The sequence below is a fragment of the Cervus canadensis genome, chromosome 6 (assembly GCF_019320065.1).
Source record: "Cervus canadensis isolate Bull #8, Minnesota chromosome 6, ASM1932006v1, whole genome shotgun sequence".
Classification (NCBI taxonomy): Eukaryota; Metazoa; Chordata; class Mammalia; order Artiodactyla; family Cervidae; genus Cervus; species Cervus canadensis.
Window position 1 is genome coordinate 51,124,512 of NC_057391.1, and position 18,759 is coordinate 51,143,270.

At 42.0% G+C, this 18,759-nt stretch overlaps 1 protein-coding gene across 7 annotated transcripts in view; it reads left to right on the forward strand.

Annotated features, from left to right (window-relative positions):
- The window catches only part of RAB27A (RAB27A, member RAS oncogene family), an 85,637-nt gene that overhangs the window by 15,216 nt on the left and 51,662 nt on the right, over positions 1–18,759 (forward strand). For 3 of the 7 annotated variants that reach the window (XM_043471915.1, XM_043471917.1, XM_043471913.1), the window contains exon 2: positions 7,098–7,214. The exons of 2 other annotated variants lie outside the window; for them this stretch is intronic. The gene's annotated coding sequence lies outside the window, so the exon portion shown is untranslated. Of the gene's footprint in view, positions 1–2,051; positions 2,160–7,097; positions 7,215–7,466; positions 7,489–18,759 lie in introns of all 7 variants that reach the window. 2 more of the 7 variants (XM_043471918.1, XM_043471916.1) reach the window with 2 other exon arrangements.

Below are 18,759 nucleotides of genomic sequence, written 5' to 3' on the forward strand. Positions count from 1 at the left end.
CCATCCATGGGATTTTCCAGGCAAGAGTCCTGGAGTGGGGTGCCATTGCCTTCTCCGTCAGTCTCTTCTTAGGAGATTCTGATTTGTGAGGCTTGGCCTTAGGGCTAGGGAATTCATGTTTTATCTAAAATGTTGCTGTAGTGATGGATGGGGCACCGCCAGGTTTGGGAACCAGTGACCGAGCCCACCTCTGTCCCCAGGCGAGTACACTGAGGCTCAAAGAGATCAGGTGTCTCACTCAGGGGTACCCACCTGAGCGGCTGGGAGATGGCTCTCAAGTCTCCCAGCCTTCTTTCTGCACCATTCAAAAATGTAGTGAGAAAGATTCTCAGGGGCAGAGGTGGGGCTGCCTCGGAAATTGTGGGTTTATTACTTTTTTCTTTATTGACATGCAACTAACCAGTCTGGTGTCAAACAGGAAATGCATCTAGCTTTGCTGTCCTTTTTTGTTACAAGGTGTCAGATCAGTTTGAGTTTAATAGAGTGATGACCAAAGTGTGGTTCCAAGACCAACACCACCACCACCACCCAAGAACTTGTTAGAAATACAGATTCTCAGTTCAGCCCAGAACTGCTGATTCTGTACTCCAAAGATGACCCAGTAGGCTGTGTTTTCAAGCCATCCAGGAGATTCTCATGCCTATTGAAGCTTGTACTTTTTACAACCCAACCAGTGGTTAAAGCTGCTGGCCTTGGCCTTTTAGTTGGTGACTCATTAACATGGAGGCCTTAACTTAAGACAGCCATCTGCTTTCCTTGGTAACAATTGCTCAAAATAGGGACTTTTGTTATAAATCTTCATTAGTCTGCTACACAAGGTGGGGTGGATTAATACTTGTTGAACACCTGTTTCATGTGAAGCTGTGTGTTGGAAGCTATTACTTGTCTCATTTAATTCTCATATCATTCTCAACCATCCTGCTGTGTAGGTATTATTATCCCTATTTTACAGATTTGGAATCTGACGCTGGTGGAGGTTAAATGAGAGTTATTTGCCCAGCTCTGGTTGTGCATTTTGCTCTCTATTGTCTCCCTAGAGCAGTTGCTCTCCAGGCTTTTTATGCACAGTTGGGAGTCTTTTGGAGAATCTTGTTATTAATGCAGATTCCCTCGCTGCCTTCCCAGAGGGCCTCATTCAGGGGCCTGATGGAACCCAGGACTTTGGATTTTCATCAGGTACTCTAGATGATTCTGCTGCCAGTGGGCTTTGGAGAAAGTTCTCTCCTGGATCCATTCACTCTTGCTTCAGTAGCTGGACCAGATGTCTCTCAAGGCTCCTCAGAGTTTCTGTGGTTCACCAGTGTTTTGTGCTCACAGACCTCGGGCACTGGATGGGGAAGAAATATGAGCATGGAGGAAGGATCTTGGGAACTTGTACAGAGAAAGATCTTTTTTTTTTTTTTGACATGTACACACTGCTTTATTTATTTATTTTTGGCTACACTGAGTCTTCGTTGCTGCACGTGGGCTTTCTCTAGTTGTAGAGCGCGGGGCCCACTATCTAGGTGCAGTGCATGGGCTTTCATTGCAGTGGCTTCTCGTTGCAGAGCACAGCCTCTAGGAGCACAGGCTTCAGTGGTTGAAGCACTCGAGCTCAGTAGTTGCAAACTTGCTGGCTCGTGGGCACTTGGACTCAGTAGTTGTAGCTCCAGGTCTCTAGAGCACAAGCTCAGTAGTTGTGGTTAGTTAATGCTCCAGGACATGTGGAATGTTCCCGAGCCAGTGTCCCCTGCATTGGCATGTGGATTCTTATTCACCCCAGGGAAGCCCCCAGAGAAGGTTCTTATATGCCTGGCTGTTTGTGCTCTCTCTGCTGCCTCGATGTTTGCAGGCCATGTCTGGCTTTGAGTAACTTGTGATCCTTTCAGTTATCTACCCCCAAATTGTGCAGCTTTCCATGTAACAGCTTCACCCGTGTGTTGGTGAACTGCCCCAAAGTGAGCCATCTCCTCCAGGCTGAAATGAGTATCTGTTGAGTACTGAGTTGCTTCAGCTTTTGAGGCAAGAAATGGCATTTCATCTGTTTGATGATATGATCCCTTATTTTTCAGGCATAGAATGGACATATTTAGTGAATGAACTGTCAATCCATCAGGAGACAATGACTTGGTGCCATTATGAAGGGAAAAAGTGAGATGCAAATTTTAAAATAATTTCAGGTATGATGCCTGATGTCCTCTTTTTTTTTTTTTTTTGGTGAGTTGGAATGGTGATTTCTCCTCAAGAAGTTTACCTAAGTACCCTAGGATCCCCGTAGTGAAAACAATGCATGTATCCAAAGCTGGTGGAAACCTCTTAGGCCTTTGCCCAGTGGATAAATCAGTACTGGTGAACTATTACATTTCTTTAACAAGGCCTAGTCCCTGAAACAAATTATTAGGAAAAGTTTGGAAGGGAATTTGGGAAAGCAAACATTTCAGCTTCCTGGAATCCACTGTGTATAAGGTAAATTATTTTTCTGGTAAGAAAATAATCAAGGTACAGGTTAAGTTTCTAAAGATAATTTATTTTGCTGCTGATATCAGAGTTGGTAATACCAATAGGTAACTGAGTACAGTAGCTAGAGCTACCATTTATTGCAAGCTTACTGTGTGTCAGGAATCATATGAACATTCTCTCATTTACTCTTCAATAGACTTTCAAAGTAAATATTATCCTTCATTTTACAGCTGATGAAACAGGCTCAAAGGATTGAGTATTTTGACCAGTGTTGGAACTGGGGTTGCCAGGTATGCAGGGCTTTGCTAAAATGCAGGCCCGGGTAAACTAGGATAGTTCGTTACCCTGAGTGTCCCCCAGCTCACTGACCTACAGTTGATGGCTAGGAAGTAAGCCCAAAGGATTCTGAATTGTCTGATAGATGGTACATATATGGAAGTGTGCCGATTTGCCTCACAGAGAGACCTTCAGAACACTTTGTGGTACGTATTTTTCTCCACTGCATACATAATTCTGATCTTGGCTATTTGGATTCCAGGTGCCTTGTCAGTTAGAAGCTGCACATTGGTGGGGGGGGGAGTGACCCTAGAAAGGCACTCTGATTACTGTGGTGAGGGACAGCTGGCTGACTGACAGAGAAGGTGAAGGCAGGGAGAATGAAATACAAACTAATAAAAGACAAGATCAATAGTGTCAGGAGGCCTTAATATAGTGGCAAACATACCTTAAAAGAGAGCAGCTATTGCTGTACTAGGTGCCGAATACTGTTTTAAGCACTTTATAGTATAACATGACTCATTTTTACAAAATAACCCTATTGTTCCACCAATGAGGAAACTGAGGCACAGAGAGGTTAGGTAACTTGGTGAAGGTCACACAGCCAGTGAGTAGTAAAGCTGGGATTCAGATCCAGGCAGCCTGAGTCCAGGGCCCAGATCCTCAGCATCCTGTTTCCATGTAGGCCTTAGATCCCTAAAAGTGTAGCGCACATTAGTGGTGTTTATTGTGATGGCCTGAATCATCCAAAGGGGGAGTGGTGGAATAAAACTTTAAGGCTGGGCATTACATGTCTCCTTGTATTAATTAATTTTAAAAATTTTATCAGGGCATAGTTCTGCAAGGACTGTTAGTAGAAGTCATCAGAATCTCCGCCCGCGGCTCATTTCCTGCTCTCCTGAGTCAGCTGCTTTCAGTTCTTGCAATGAGTTGACACTTGCTGGTTGTTGTATCCTAATGACGTACTTGTACTCCTGTATGATTGATTTTCAGTTTTAGGCATCTTCTATTGATGTGTTACTATGGAAAAAGAAAATTTTAGTTTGCTTTTCCACCCACCCCGACCACACATGCATAAGATTTCCATCTCCTCCTTCTCCCAACAGTTACATTATAGTTGTAGCTAGCTCAGTATGTCACGGACTTCTATTTATGTTTAGGCTTCCCTCCTGGGTTGGTCAGTCTCCTGAGAAGACGACTTGAAGCACTTGCCTGTGGAGTATGCCTGCCTTTTGGAAGTCCAGCGTGTAGGTGTATGGTGGAGGTGTCTTCATATTTATTAATACTATGCAACTTTGCAGCGCCTCCCCTGCCTCCACTAAAGTTGGTATGACTCAGAGACCCCCTGCGAGTTTGATTCTTGGAGTTTTACTCTCTCTGGAGAATAGACGTTCCACTTCTTCTGGAGCTAGAGGAGTCACAAGGCTGGCAAGGCTGGGGTTTGGGGTGTAAACAGACATCCATTATTTTAGCCTCACTTTATGCTCTCCCCTCCCCCAGAGGTATTGGGGCTCTGACTGCCTAAGCCCTTTCTGGAGATTCTGTGATGAGTTGCTCTGCCAGTGTTTCTCTACTGGCAGATAAGGAGTCTGGTTTCCTAAGTCTGCTAATCAATTACCTCTTGTTCATCTACTTTTGTTTTTTTCTTATTTTCCCAGCACATCTCTGCATATATATTTAAACCAATCCATTTTTCAGGAAACAGAAATGCCACACAGTGTGCAGTTAGCAAAGATAACTTCTATAAGTCAATATAAAGTGTTACAGTTTAAAGCTCTTATATTTATTTTAAAAATTTTTATTGGAGTGTAGTTGCTTTATAAGGTTTCAGTTTGAGAGGTCATAGAACTAAATGTGTTTAGTGTGCTATCTTTACCCTGAAGCCTGAAAGACCCTGGAGAAAGCTTTCAATGCAAAGGGGTCATAAAAAGGCAGTGTTGCTCTAAGGGGAAGACTGATACAGTCCTATGAAAAAGGTGGTTGTCGAAGTTTTGCTTGCTACTCATACTGTAGTTCTAGGACTAGAAACATCGTTGTTACCTGGGTGTCACTTGAGTGCTGTTTAGAAATGCAGAAATCCTGGGCTCTACCTGGGCCTTTGAATCAGAATTAGCATTTTAACAAAAAATCCCTGGGACACTCCTAGGGATTGAAGATTGAGAAGTGCTAATATCAAACTTTCCTCCACTTCTACTGTAATTTAGAATAAGCTAACTGTAATGAATTTTTATGTGGGATTTAAACATTTTGGTACTTTCCCTTACTAAATTATTCTCCAAATTCTAGAGCAGTGGTCCCCAACCTTTTTGACATTAGGTACTGGTTTGGTGGAAGACTCTTCTTCCATGGAATGGGGCGGGGGAGGGAAATGGTTTCAGGATGATTCAAGCACATTACATTTATTGTGCACTTTATTTCTAATCTAATGCTGTTGCTGATCTGACAGGAGGTATCGGTCTGTGGCCCAGAGGTTTTCTTCTACCAGATGATGTCAGACTGGTTATGTTCAGGCTTTTACAGTTGCTCACAGTTCTGGAGGTTTGTGATAGGTTTTATAGATTGTATCAGTGGAGTCTTCAGTCACACTTGGAGTGGTCAAATGAGAGGGTGGCTACCCCGTGAGGTGAAGGATACGTCATTCGTTTTTATGCCCAACATCTATCCCAGTGACAGGCCTGTGTTTAACTAGAGGCTTGTGGAATGAGTGAGTCGGATAAGACACAGTTCCTGTCTTCAAGGTATTAACCAACCAGCAAAGAATCAACTGGATAATTATCATACAGGGTTGACCTGCCCTAGGAAAGAGGCAGCACAGAGAAGGGGCATCCGAGGCAGCATTACTGGCAGAGGGAACCAAAGGGCTAAGTCTCTTAGTGAACAGAGCCTGTGGGTTTACAGCAGGTGCACTCAGGTGAGTGTATCAAAATCACCTGGCGGGCTTGTTAAACTATAGACTTCTGCCCTCATCCTTAGAACCTCTGACTCTGTAGGCTTGGGGCGGGCCCATGAATGTGCGTTTCTAACAGCTTCCCACATGATGCTGATGACACTGCTTTCCCATTTTTAAAATCACTGGTTTTAGAGAATTCCAACTAGCTATGGTGGCTGGAGTCAGGAGGCTGGGAACAGTAGATGACAGGGAAGGCAGAGGCCTAGGGAGTGGGGATGTTACTGCGAAGATTGTGGGGAGCCCCTGACTAGTTTTACTGAGGAGAGTGATGGACACCCACTTACCTTGTTGAAAGATCACTTTGGGTGCAGTGGGGAGGATGGGTCAGTGGAGAGGCCAGGTTGGGGGCCAGAAAATCAAATGTGTGGTTGACTGTAGCCATCCAGATGAGAAGTGATAAACACGTGGAATAAACACTAGAGGAGGAAAGATCCCAGTGGTCAGTGGAAGTGGGAGGGGAGGGAGGGAGGAGTCATTGAAGACATCAGATGTCTGGCTGGCTGTGCGTTGGGATTGTTACTCAAGACACAGGAGAAGTGGGTGTGAATCAGGGTCTACAGAGAAGAGCTCAGGAGGTAAGTGGAGGGCCAGACATGTTGAATTTAAGATGCCAGCAAGGTACCTGGGTGGACTGCCAGGCAGAGAGTTTTCCTTATGGGTCTGGAGGCCAGAACGAGATGTGTGGGAAGTCCCTTCACTTCCTCAACTTAGACTGATCTCCTGTGGTGTTTGCTTGAATCAGGCCTTGTAAATACGACAAAGCAGTATTAATAAAATATTGCTAATTATAAATAAAGAAGCAATATTAATGTAAGGGTTTCCCCAGTGGCTCAGCAGTTTAAAAAAAAAAAAAAATCTGCCTGCAATGCAGGAGACGTGGCAGGAGCCATGGGTTCAATCCCTGGGTTGGAAAGATTCCCCCTGGAGGAGGAAGTGGATACCCACTCCAGTATCCTTGCCTAGAAAATCTCATGGACAGAGGAGCCTGGCGGGCTACATCATGGGGTCTCAAAGAGTTGGACATGACTGAGCAAATAAACACATACACGCAATATTAATATAACCCTTACGGACCTTTAGAACGCAATACTTTTAAATATGTTTTATCAAGAAAACAAATATTCTACTTGTTTGGTTGAGGGGAAAAGAAAAAGTTGAAGTGTAAGTCTTCTAACACTGGAAGAGGTTAATACAGCTGCCTTCTGTCTGAGAGACCAGGAGATTGGGTTTTAGTAAAAGCTTGAAAGGGGCAAAATCACTTGACTGGTTTGTGGGCCATATGACAAACAGCTGAGACTAATTAGCTGGATTGTGGGTTTTTCCAGAGATGACTGATTTTGAAAGTTGATGAAGCGAACTGCTTTTCAAAAGACTCTTTTGAAAAACTTTTATAAGTAGACTGTTCTGATTTTAACCTTTCTCTTTGTAATAGACAAAAGTATCTTTTTAGAAGAGGACATGTGATTACAAGTTGCCTAATTGTTGAAGTGTTGGAAACTCCAGTCTCTAAAGTTTTGGGGAAATCAACCAGGATTTATACTTTGTCAAGGTATGGTTATGCCTTTTTTTTGGTGGTGGTGGGGAGGTAGAGGCTTCGAGTGCTGAGGTGCCAGTTTTCAGGTATTTAAAATAGTGCAATTTAACATAAAATACCACTGCATACATTAATTTTTTTAAAACAAAGGCTTCAAGATGTCTGCTAAATTTCTTATGTTTAGTTTGAACAGTGCATTTTCAGCTACCAGAGAGTGGGCATGAATACTGACTGCATTCTTCCTTTCTTTTCTGAACTTTAACAAAGTAACAGAGGCTTGGATTCTCAGGTAAGATGTTGACTAAGAGAGCTGATTACGGAATTGAATAGCTCTAAGAGTCTTGCTCATCTTCTGAGCATTTTATCCATAAAAATTCAATTGGGATTTTGTCTTTAATACTGTTAATAGCTCTGTGCTATGTATGCTAAGTTACTTCAGTTGTGTCTGACTTTTTGTGACCCTATGGATTGTAGCCCACCAGGCTCCTCTGTCCATGGGATTCTCCAGGCAAGAATACTGGAGTGGGTTGTCATTTCCTTCCCCAGGGGATCTTCCCGACCCAGGGATTGAGCCTGCACCTCCTGAGTTGGCAGGCAGGTTCTTTACCACTAGTGCCACCTGGGAAGCCCTAATAGCTTCCCAGCTAATAGTTCTAGTGGAGGATTATGTAAGTATGTATTTTAGTGTACGGTGTGTTTCTTCTGTCACTTAAATTTGTCTTCTAATTATTAATTTTGTGATGTTTGGAAACAGTATTGTAATTATGTAAGGAAAGGTCCATCTATTTTATTATTATTATTATTTTAAAGATTCATCTGTTTTAGAGATGCTTAGTGATAGCATGCAGGAATGAAAGATCTGGGCAGTGAATATAATGGGATGTTTTATCAAACAATTCTCTCCACTTTTACAAGTATTAGTTTGCTGGGGCTGCCATAACAAAGTATCACAGTCTGTGTAGGTTAAATAATAGAAATTTCTTGCCTTGGTCCTGGCGGCTAAAAGTCTGAGAATCAAGGTGTTGGGGCTGTGAAGGAAGGATCTGGTCCAGGCTGCTGTCCCTGCCTGTGGACTGCTGTCTCCTCCCTCTGTCTCCTCTTGTCACCTTTCCTTTCTGAGTGTCTGTGTTCAGAAATCTTCATAAGGACACTGGTTGTATTGGATTAGGGCCTACCCTAGTGACCTCTTTTTCATTTGATAAGCTTTCTAAGGACCTTATTTTCAAGTCAAGTCACATTCTGAAGTCCTGTGAGTTAGGACTTCAACGTATGAATTTTGGGGGAACACAATTCAACTCATAACAGATAAATTTGAAAAATTTCATTATATTGCAATTTAGTTGCCTCCAAGTCATGCAGTAAATATTTGTTTACTAGCCAAGTGCCTAGACCATGTTTGGTGTTGAGTATGTGAGGATAAATAAGACTTGATCTCTGTCCACTGACATTGGTTTAATCATATGTGTGGATATAGCTTCATGAGTGTGTTCATTTATCTCTTTCATTGAGTTTTGACCACTTTCAGAGTTGGGTGTCCCCGAAGACACGATCAGTGTCTTGACACATGGGCACCTGGAAGGGCTCTGTTGCTCCTGAACGCCCTCAAGATAAACGAGAGTAGAAGACCCTTAACATTCATCTAGTCTGACCTCCTCATTTCACAGATGAAGAAACTGGGGCTTCAAAGTGCGAAAGTCATTTGTCTGATTAGTGCCAGAGCCGCAGCAGCTTCTGCTCCAGTACATCATTTTGTTCTCCTGGTCCCAAGTTCATGCTTTCACCTAGGAGTGAACCCAAAGTCTCTTTAGAAATCAGATGAGAAAGAGCCTTGATCAAAAGCTGACAATCTCTGTTGAGATTCTTGGATTTTTAAGTACCAAAAAAAAAGACTGAGAGGATTTCATCCACAGAATGTCGAGTTTGTACTTAATACAACCCGAAGGAGGTTGCTCCCACCTTGGTTAGTCTCTCTGTGTCTTACCACGTTCTCTTTATTCTTTTCAGACACACTGTTCAGTGACCCAGCAGCCATTAGGATACAAACAACATTTTTTCTCCTTTCTTGCTGCTGCTGCCGCCCACAAGACAGGAACTGCGGCAGAAAGAGAGCGCTGATGAAACATTGCCGGCCGGCAGGGTGCCACCATGGCAACCTGGACCTGCCCGTGTCTGGCAGGGCTGGGAGCCCAGGGCCGCCTCCGCTGCTGTTTCAGCATCTGCCCTGTCCAGTCTCAGAACCTGAGTGCTCACAGAGGACATGCCCCACACTTCGCTCTATTCCTCTTTTCTCTGTTGCTGCTATTCCCTTCTTCCTCCCTCTGCACTTGGTTGATTTCTAGTTTGAGCCAGGGCGCACCACAAGTGATAGCTGCTGGAACAGGACCATTAAAAACAAAAGCTGATTTCTGCAGAAGCCATCCTTGTTTAGGGCTGTCCTTGCAAGAGGGCACCTTCCTGCTTTTTTTGGCTCTCCCGTTGTTGCTGGCATGGCTGGGGCCCTGCCCCCTTGGCAGAGCAGAGGCCGGGTTTGGTGGGGGTTGGAGGGTAGGGAGGTGGTTATGAGAGGATGCCTGGGAGGAGAGCTGGCCTTGCTGCTGTTTTTCTGAAGGCAGGAGCCGCTTTGCTCAAACATAGATGCAAATTGCCCAAGAGCTGAGAGCAGTCGATTTTTTTTTTTCTTTTTTTGCCTATCTGTTTTCTTGCTTTCACCCGTTTCATTTTCTATTAGACTTCTCCTCTCCCTGATGGAACCTGTAAGGGGATCCTTTAGCCCAAGTGCTGGATTTATCACACTGTAAATGTTAAGTGGATCCTCTGTTTTCACAAGGAGGAGGAAGTCCAGACAGCTTTAAGCTCATACCACTCTGTGGTGGTGACTGATGCAGGCTGTGGACTGTTGTTTGAAAATTCTTTCTAGTGTCCTTGGATCTCTCTTGCTGAGCCTTACATTTTGGCTCTCTTCCTTCTAAAAGGCCTTCTCTCTCGCATGGCCTCAGGAAATCAACTTTGTTGATGACTCTAAAATCCATCTTGTTAACCCTTATTTTTCTTCCAAGCCCTAATATTCTGTTTTCCAAATGCCAATAAAACACATTTCCCTGGATATCCCTGTGACATGAGGGACATATAATTGGTCATATTCCACACAGGATTACATAGTAGTTGAGAGTGTGTCTGGGTTTAAAGCTTGGCTTTGACTTTATTGACTGTGTGACCTTGGAGAACTTACTTAAGCTTTCTGTGTGTCAGTTTTCTTATCTGTAAATTAGAGCATTCATAGGGTTGTTGTGAGGCTCTAGTGAGTTAATATATTAAAGGGTTTAGAAAAGTACTCAGTAAGTGTTTGTTACCATCATCTCAAACCAGCTTTTCCTCTCTTGCTTGTGTGTGGGTGCTCAATTGTGTCTGACTCTCTGTGACCTCATGGACTGTAGCCCACCAGACTTCTCTGTCCATGGAATTTTCCAGGCAAGATTACCGGAGTGGGTTGCCATTTCTTCTGCCAGGGGATCTTCCCAACCCAGGGATCAAACCTGCATCTCCTGCATTGCCAGGTAGATTCTTTACCACTAAGTCACCTGGGAAGCCCTTTCCTCTCTTAATGATAGTATCTTCCATTCAGTTAATAAACTGAAAGTTTTGATTATCTTTAACTCCTGTACCAGTCAGTTAAGGAACTGTCACCAACACAAGTCACTCACCATCTCTCATCATAGCTTCCTGGTCCTCTGTGTATCCTCTGAAAGATCACTTTCAGGCACAGACCTCACGTTCCTCTCCTTCATAAGAGCCTGCAGTGAGTTTCCATTGCCCAGAGGATAACACACAGAGTTTCTAGTGTCATACAAGAGTCCTTTCAGGCCCAGGTCCCAAACCCTCTCCCATCTTTTCAGCCTGTCTGGACACCTCCTCTCCCATCCTGGTACAGTCCAGTAATGGCATGCATCTGCTGAGGTTCCCTAAATGCATCATAACCTTTCCCTCTTAGACCTTTGCAAATATAGATGCCCTTCCCTGACTCCCCCCCTCCCAGCCTGTTACCTGTTCCCTTCTCATAGCTCCAAGCCTTGTCTGTTTTGTACTTCAGATGTCAGACAGCCCTTACCTAATTCCATCAAAACTCAGTTACACCTTTCAGATTGGCATCGATAATATTTTTGTTGGTGATTTCTGTTCTCTTTAAAGGATAAGGCTTATTTGACCTGTGAGGTAAAGCTCTTTACCACATCATCTGTGAACTGTGTAATTTTGTTTTCAGGTGTCACTTATCCCTCTGTGTGCTGATGTAAGTCCGTGGCTGGGGTACCCCTCTATGGGGTGACTTGGTGGGCTCCCCCACTTCCCTGGCCCTCTCTGCCCCAGGTCTCCCAGCTGCCCAGTCCTGTGTGCATATTTCTGTGACAGTTCTCGTTCCACTGCATCTTCATTGTTCATGTTCACGTACAGCACTTCTGTTAGACTGTTGCTTTTCTGGAGCCTCGTTCTAGGTGCTTAGCATAGTGACATGTGCAGGGTCTGTTCTCAGTGCTCACTTGGTACATGCATGATGTTGAACTGATGTGCTCATCAGCTACCACCTGAATTTCCATCATTCATCCTAGCTTCTCTCTCCTCACTGTCTTTGGGCTTTGCTGGTATATCTTTAGATCGTTGGTGTAGGACAGTCTACTTGTCAGATTTCATTTAAAATTATTAACAACTTTTGGATTGACTTTTGTATATCATTTTGCATTTAGTTTCAGTTATATTTAAGGACATTGGGTTTATGTATATATCTTGGCAAGTACCTCTGTGTCTGTCACAGCCCATTCTCCTTGTCATCCTGTGCTTTATAATGTTTGCAATTTTGCGTTGGTCTCTTGAGCCAAGTTTTTCCTCTAAAGCCTCTAAAAAGTGCTGTTAAAAAAATTAGATTCCTGGGACTTCCCTGGTGGCCCAGTGGTTAAGACTCTGTGCTCCCAATGCAGGGGGCATGGGTTCCCTTATTATTCAGGAAACTAAGATCGCACAAGCTATGTGGCACGGCCAAAAAATAAATATATACATTTCCATCTAGTTTAGTTTTTTATAGTTCTGAAAAGTGTTTAAAAACTAAAAGTGAGTAAGTCTTTATAGAACTCACAGAATGAAGATAGGCTGTTTTCTTTTCAAATTTTTTAAATGGTGTTTTAAAACGTAACTGCTGGCAATGGCCCTGCAGCTCTTTGGAGTCAGGTGTAAACTACAATTCTGTATATTCTTGTGATTTTTAATTTACTTTTCTTAGGACAAAGGACTTGAAGTTTATTTGAGAGCTGCTTGTTGATTTCTATTTCTTTTAATTGCCCTTTTTCATTTCTAGATCATGCCTTATCTAGCAATATTGGTAAAATAGCTGTCTTTTATAGAGTTAAATACAGACTTTAGTATAATTGTATAGACCAATTGAAAAAAAAACTTGGCAAAGTTTTTTCAAAAATGCATCGTAAATAATTAGCCAGAGTATAGAAATGTAGCTTCAGCTTCTTTAATTTTAAAATGAAGACATCACTTTTTAAAAAGTGGTAAGATCACGTTGAAAATGTTATTGGATTATAGTTGATTTACAATTTTGTGTTAGTTTCAGATGTATAGCAAAATGATTCAGTTATACATATATCCCTCTTTTTCAGATTCTTTTCTCACATCGATTATCACAAAATATTGAGTAGAGTGCTATACAGTAGGTCCTTGTTGGTTATCTTTCTTTCATATATAGTAGTATGTGTTTGTTAATCTCAAGTTCCTGATTTATCCTCCCTCCCCATCTTTCCCTTTTGGTCACCATGTTTGTTTTCGGTATCTGTAAGTCTGTTTCTATTTTGTACATAAGTTGATTTTTATCATTTTTAAAAATTAGATTCCACATATGAGTGATAGCATGTATTTGTCTTTCTCTGTTTGACTTACTCCACTTAGTATGATAATCTCTAGGTCCATCCATGTTGCTACAAATGGCATTATTTTGTTCTTTCTTAATGGCTGAGTAATACTCTGTTGTATGTATGTTCCACATCTTTACTCATTCCTCTGGCAATGGACATTTAGGTTGCTTCCATATCCTGGCTACTGTGAATAGTGCTGCACTGAATACAGGGATGCATTTATCTTTTCGAATTTTAATTTCTCTCCAGATAGATGCCCAGGAGTGGGATTGTTGGGTCATGTGGTAGTTCTATTTTTAGTTTTTAAGGAACTTCCATTCGGTTCTCCATAGTAGCTGTACCAATTTACATTTCCACCAACAGTGTAGCAGGGTTCCTTTTTGTCCACACTCTCTCCAGCATTTATTGTTTGTAGATTTTTTTTGATGATGACCATTCTGACTGGTGTGAGATGATAACTCACTGTAGTTTTGATTTGTATTTCTCTGATAATTAGTGATGTTTAGCATCTTTTTATGTGCTTTTTGGCCATATATATGAAGGTCAGGTGGAGAAGGAAATGGCAACCCACTCCAGTATTCTTGCCTAGAAACTCCCGTGGACAGAGGAGCCTGGTGGGCTGCTGTCCATGGGGTCGCAGACAGTCAGACACGACTGAAGTGCCTTAGCATGCATGCATGTATTGGAGAAGGAAATGGCAACCCACTCCAGTATTCTTGCCTGGAGAATCCCAGGGACAGAGGAGCCTGGTAGGCTGCTGTGTGTGGGGTCGCACAGAGTCGGACACGACTGAAGCCACTTAGCAGCAGCAGCAGCATGAAGGTCAGGGGCTTCATTGGTGGCTTAGCGGTAAAAAATCTGCAATGTAGGAAATGCAGGAACCATGGGTTCGATCCCTGGATTGGGAAGATCCCCTTGTGAAGGAAATGGGAACCTCTCCAGTATTCTTGCCTGGAAAATCCCATGGACAGAGGAGCCTGGCAGGCTACAGTCTATGGGGTCACAAAGAGTTGGATACAACTGAGCGACTAAACCACCACATGATCAGCTTTTGACTAGCAGAGGGAGATGACAGATTGGGTGGGGTCTAGTGCATACCAAGAGAGGTATGATAAGGCAAGAAAGATGAGGAGCCTGTTTCATATTCACTGTCACAGTCATTTCTCCAAGGATCTGGGGAGTGCATTGACTTTCTTTTTTTTTTAAGCTATAACCTTTTGGTGAGTCACACAGTTGTGTGTGGGGGAGGCAATGAGATGAGACGAGGGGAGAATATGGATGAGGGTCTTTGGATCTTTTAGCTTTTCTATTCTCTCCTGTTCTACACTGTAGAGTGCTTGCCTCCCAGGGAATCCCAGCTTTAATGTACTGTTTAGGACTGCAGATTACTTCGAGAACTTATCCATTTCCAGTACACCAGGTTTGTACACCAAAACTTTTGTATGCTTTCTCTCAGAACTCACCTCCCCCATATCTAGATTAGGTGTTAATCTCATGTGCTCCTTTTATTATGCTGGGCATAGGTACTAACCATGCTTGGAGTCTTGCTTCAGTGGTCAGTATTGTCCGTTAGATGGTAAATTTGGTGGGGGGATGCAGATGCTGTATCTGTCTTATTTGCATTTCTATCACCTTGCACAGTGATGGGTGTGGGCACTCAACTGTTAAATGAATGAACAAAACAAACATGTGATCACCTTTTACTAAGACAGAAGCTGTCCAGTCTTTTGTAGACGTATAACTTCCCTTTGATGCAGCATTCCACAAACTAGATTTGTTCCTCCTGCTTTAAACAAAAGGGAATAGCTACCTTTTCCCCCTCTGTCTTCAGACTGTACAAATTAGATGATCATCATGGCTGGTCTGGTTTAGGTTTGGAAGGGTTTTGAGGCTTGGACTGGCTCCTTTAGCTGATAGTGCTGAATTACAAAATATATATAAGCTTCACTTTTTATCTCTCTTAAGATGCTTACCATTTTTTAAATGCGTTACCCTCAATGCTTAGTGTTATTATAGGGTATGCTTGAACCCCAGTACTTAAAAGTCCAACATAGTAATGAAAAGAAAATTCAAAACCTAGCTAATGATATTCTGATGTTACTCTAGGTAATACAAGACTATTTCAGTTGAAAAACTTTGTGATAATTATTTCTGTCTCTAAGTGACTGCATCTTGAGTAACCTTTTTTCTTTTGGCCCCGAACTAGAACAACTTGTGTAAAATGTGATGTGTTACATTTGAAGGCTAGTTTTGAGTACATCATTTCAATTACATGGAACTTAATAGACAATTCATTTTTTATTTATCCAAATATTTATTAATGACTCTGAGAATTATAGCATCCTTTCCTCAAGGATGGACTTGGAAGAAGCAATGACTTTGAAAGAGAAGTCCTGGGTACAAGTTATCAATAAGAAGTTAGGAAAGTTAGAGAGAAAACTAAAAGAAAAATAAAGATCAAAGGCAGAATAATTGTAAAAGCTTGTAAATTAAAGGAGAAAAAAGATCACATATTTTTCTCAGTATATTTAGAAACAAAATTTGATAAAATTGATGTACATTCATAATACTCATTCTTAGAAAACGAGGAGTAGGTGGAGTATTTCCTTATCCTGATAAGAGTGTCTACCAAAAACCTACAGCAAATGTTGTTCTTAACAGTGAACATTAGAATTAAGATGTTTATTCAGTACTTTTGGAGGTCCTAAATAGCACAGTAAGACAAGGAATATAAATAAAATGTATAAAGATTAGAAAAGAAAAAAACATGTATTTATTTTCAACTATGTATAACAAATCGTTAGAATAGTGTGACTAAGTAATAAATAGATGGTAATATACATGTAAGTATATATATTTAAAAGCTAGCACTATAATAGTAACAAAAATATAAAGCACCAGTAAGTCTAAAAATGTACAAAGTCTTTATGAAGGGAATTTACTTTGACATTTGTAAAGGCATTAAAGAAGGCATAAATAAATGTAGAGATTATACATATGCATGGATAGAAAGATTCAATATCATGAATATGTAAGTCTTTTCAGTCTGATGTATAGATTTAACATACTCAATTTCTGAGGAACTTAGATGGAAACGTGAAAGGTCAAGAATGTCCACAGTGAGGCAGTGGGATCTGGTCCTCTCAGGTATAAAAAATAAATACAAAGCTATGTTATAAAGTCATGGTAGCTAAGGCCTTATAACATTGGCCCATCGGTAGTGAAAATGACCAAAAGAACAGAAGAGCAAATCCTGAAACAGATATGCCCTGATATGGTGACTCACTAGGAAGAGTAATTTTTCTCGATAAATGGTACTATGATAATTAGGTGCCTTTCAGGGAAAATTAGTGAAATTGGATTCCTACATGCACCTTAAAAATTACCACTGGATTGAAGACAATGTGAAAGGCAAAAATGTTTTGAAAAATAATGTAGAAGAACATCTTTATCACTTTAGGTAAAGAAGGATTTCTTAGCTGTATTTTTGTTTTGTTTTTTGGTCACATCATGAGGTATGCAGAACTTCTCTGATCAGGGATCCAACCTGCACCCCCCAAAGTGGAAATGTGGAGCCTTAATCACTGGACCTTGAGGGAAGGCCATGGATTTGTTTTATATTATGTAAAGAAAACTGTGTATAAAAGATTGATAGGGATGACTACTTGATGGTTGAGCTATTGAAAAGGAGAAAGGACAGACAACTAGGTCCTACCGTATAGCACGGGGAACTGTGCAGTCAGCACCCACAGGTAAGCCAAAATGGAAGAGAATATATACATATATAGAGAGAGTGTTCCTGGTGGCTCAGTGATGAAGAGCCCACTGCTGATGGAGGAGACATGGGTTCAATCCCTGGGTCAGGAAGATCTCCTGTAGTGGGAAATGGCAACCCACTCTAGTACTCTTGCCTGGGAAATCCCATGGACAGAAAGATCCCGGCATGCTACAGTCCATGGGGTCGCAAAAGAGTTGGATACAACCTAGTGACTAAGCAAACTACACACACACACAGTGGGCTAGTGGTAAAGAAACTGCCTGCCAATACAGGAGACATAAGAGAGGTGGGTTTGATTCCTGGGTTGGGAAGATCCCCTGGAGAGGGAAATGGCAACCCACTCCAGTATTCTTACCTGGGAAATCCCATGGACAGAGAAGCATGGTGGGCTACAGTCCATGGGGTCACAGAGAGTTGAACACAACTGTAGCGACTCAGCACATACACACACACACATATATATATGTATCTATATATAATAACTGTTACTTTACTGTACAGCAGAAATTTACATAACATTGCAAATCCAACTATATTTCAATTAAAAAAAAGTGAAAAGACAAACCACAAATAGGAGGAAGATATTTGCAACCACTTAACTGTCAAAGGACGAGTACCTTGAACATTCTTCTCAAAAGAATTCATGCATGTTCCTAAGAAAAAGACAACCCAATAGAAAAAAAGGGAAAGGACATGACTGTGCTTTTCCACAGGAAGAAATTGAATGGCCAACAAACTAAAAAAAAAAGAAAAGAAATTGAATTGCTCAACCACATTAGCAATCAAAGAAATGCTAATTTACATTACAATGTGGTACCATTTTGAGAAGTCTGACAATAAACACCTGATGTTGGTGAAGATGTGAAGTTGGGAGTGTAGAACAACTGTGGCGGTTGAGTTGCTCAGTCATGTCCGATTCTTTGTGACACCATGGACGGTAGCCAGCCAGGCTCCTCTGTCCATGGGATTTTCCAGGCAAGTTTACTGGAGTGGGTTGCCATTTCATTCTCCAGGGAATCTTCCTGACCCAGGGATCATACCTGCATTGCAGGCAGATTCTTTACCACTGAGCCACCGGAGAAGCCCCTAGTTTTGGCATTGTCTTGTATTATTGAACATATACATACCAATGTCCCAGGAATGTCATTCTTTCGTAAGCATCCTTCTCCTTTGGTATGTTCTGAATTGGTTCAGATGTCAATTCAGTTCAGTTCAGTTGCTCAGTTGTGTCTGACTCCTTGCGACCCCATGGACTGCAGCATACCAGGCCTCACTGTCCATCACCAACTCCCGGAGTTTAGCTCAAACTCACGTCCATTGAGTTGGTGATGCCATCCAACAATCTCATTCTCTGTCGTCCCCATCTTCTCCCTCCTTCAATCTTTCCCAGCATCGGGGTCTTTTCAGATGAGTCAGTTCTTCTCATCAGGTGGCCAGAGTATTGGAGTTTCAGCTTCAGCATCAGTCCTTCCAGTGAATATTCAGGACTGATTTCCTTTAGGATGGACTGGTTGGATCTCCTTGCACTCCAAGGGACTCTTAAGAATCTTCTACAACACCACAGTTCTAAAGAGTCAATTCTTCAGCAGTCAGCTTTCTTTGTAGTCCAACTCTCACATCCATACATGACTACTTGAAAAACCATAGCCTTGACAGGTCGGACCTTTGTTGGCAAAGTAATGTTTCTGCTTTTTAATATGCTATCTAGGTTGGTCATAACTTTCCTTCCAAGGAGTAAGTGTCTTTTAATTTCATGGTTGCAGTCACTATCTGCAGTGATTCTGGAGCCCCCCAAAATAAAAAGTCTGCCACTGTTTCCACTATTTCCCCACCTATTTGCCATGAAGTGATGGGACCAGATTGCCTGATTTTAGTTTTC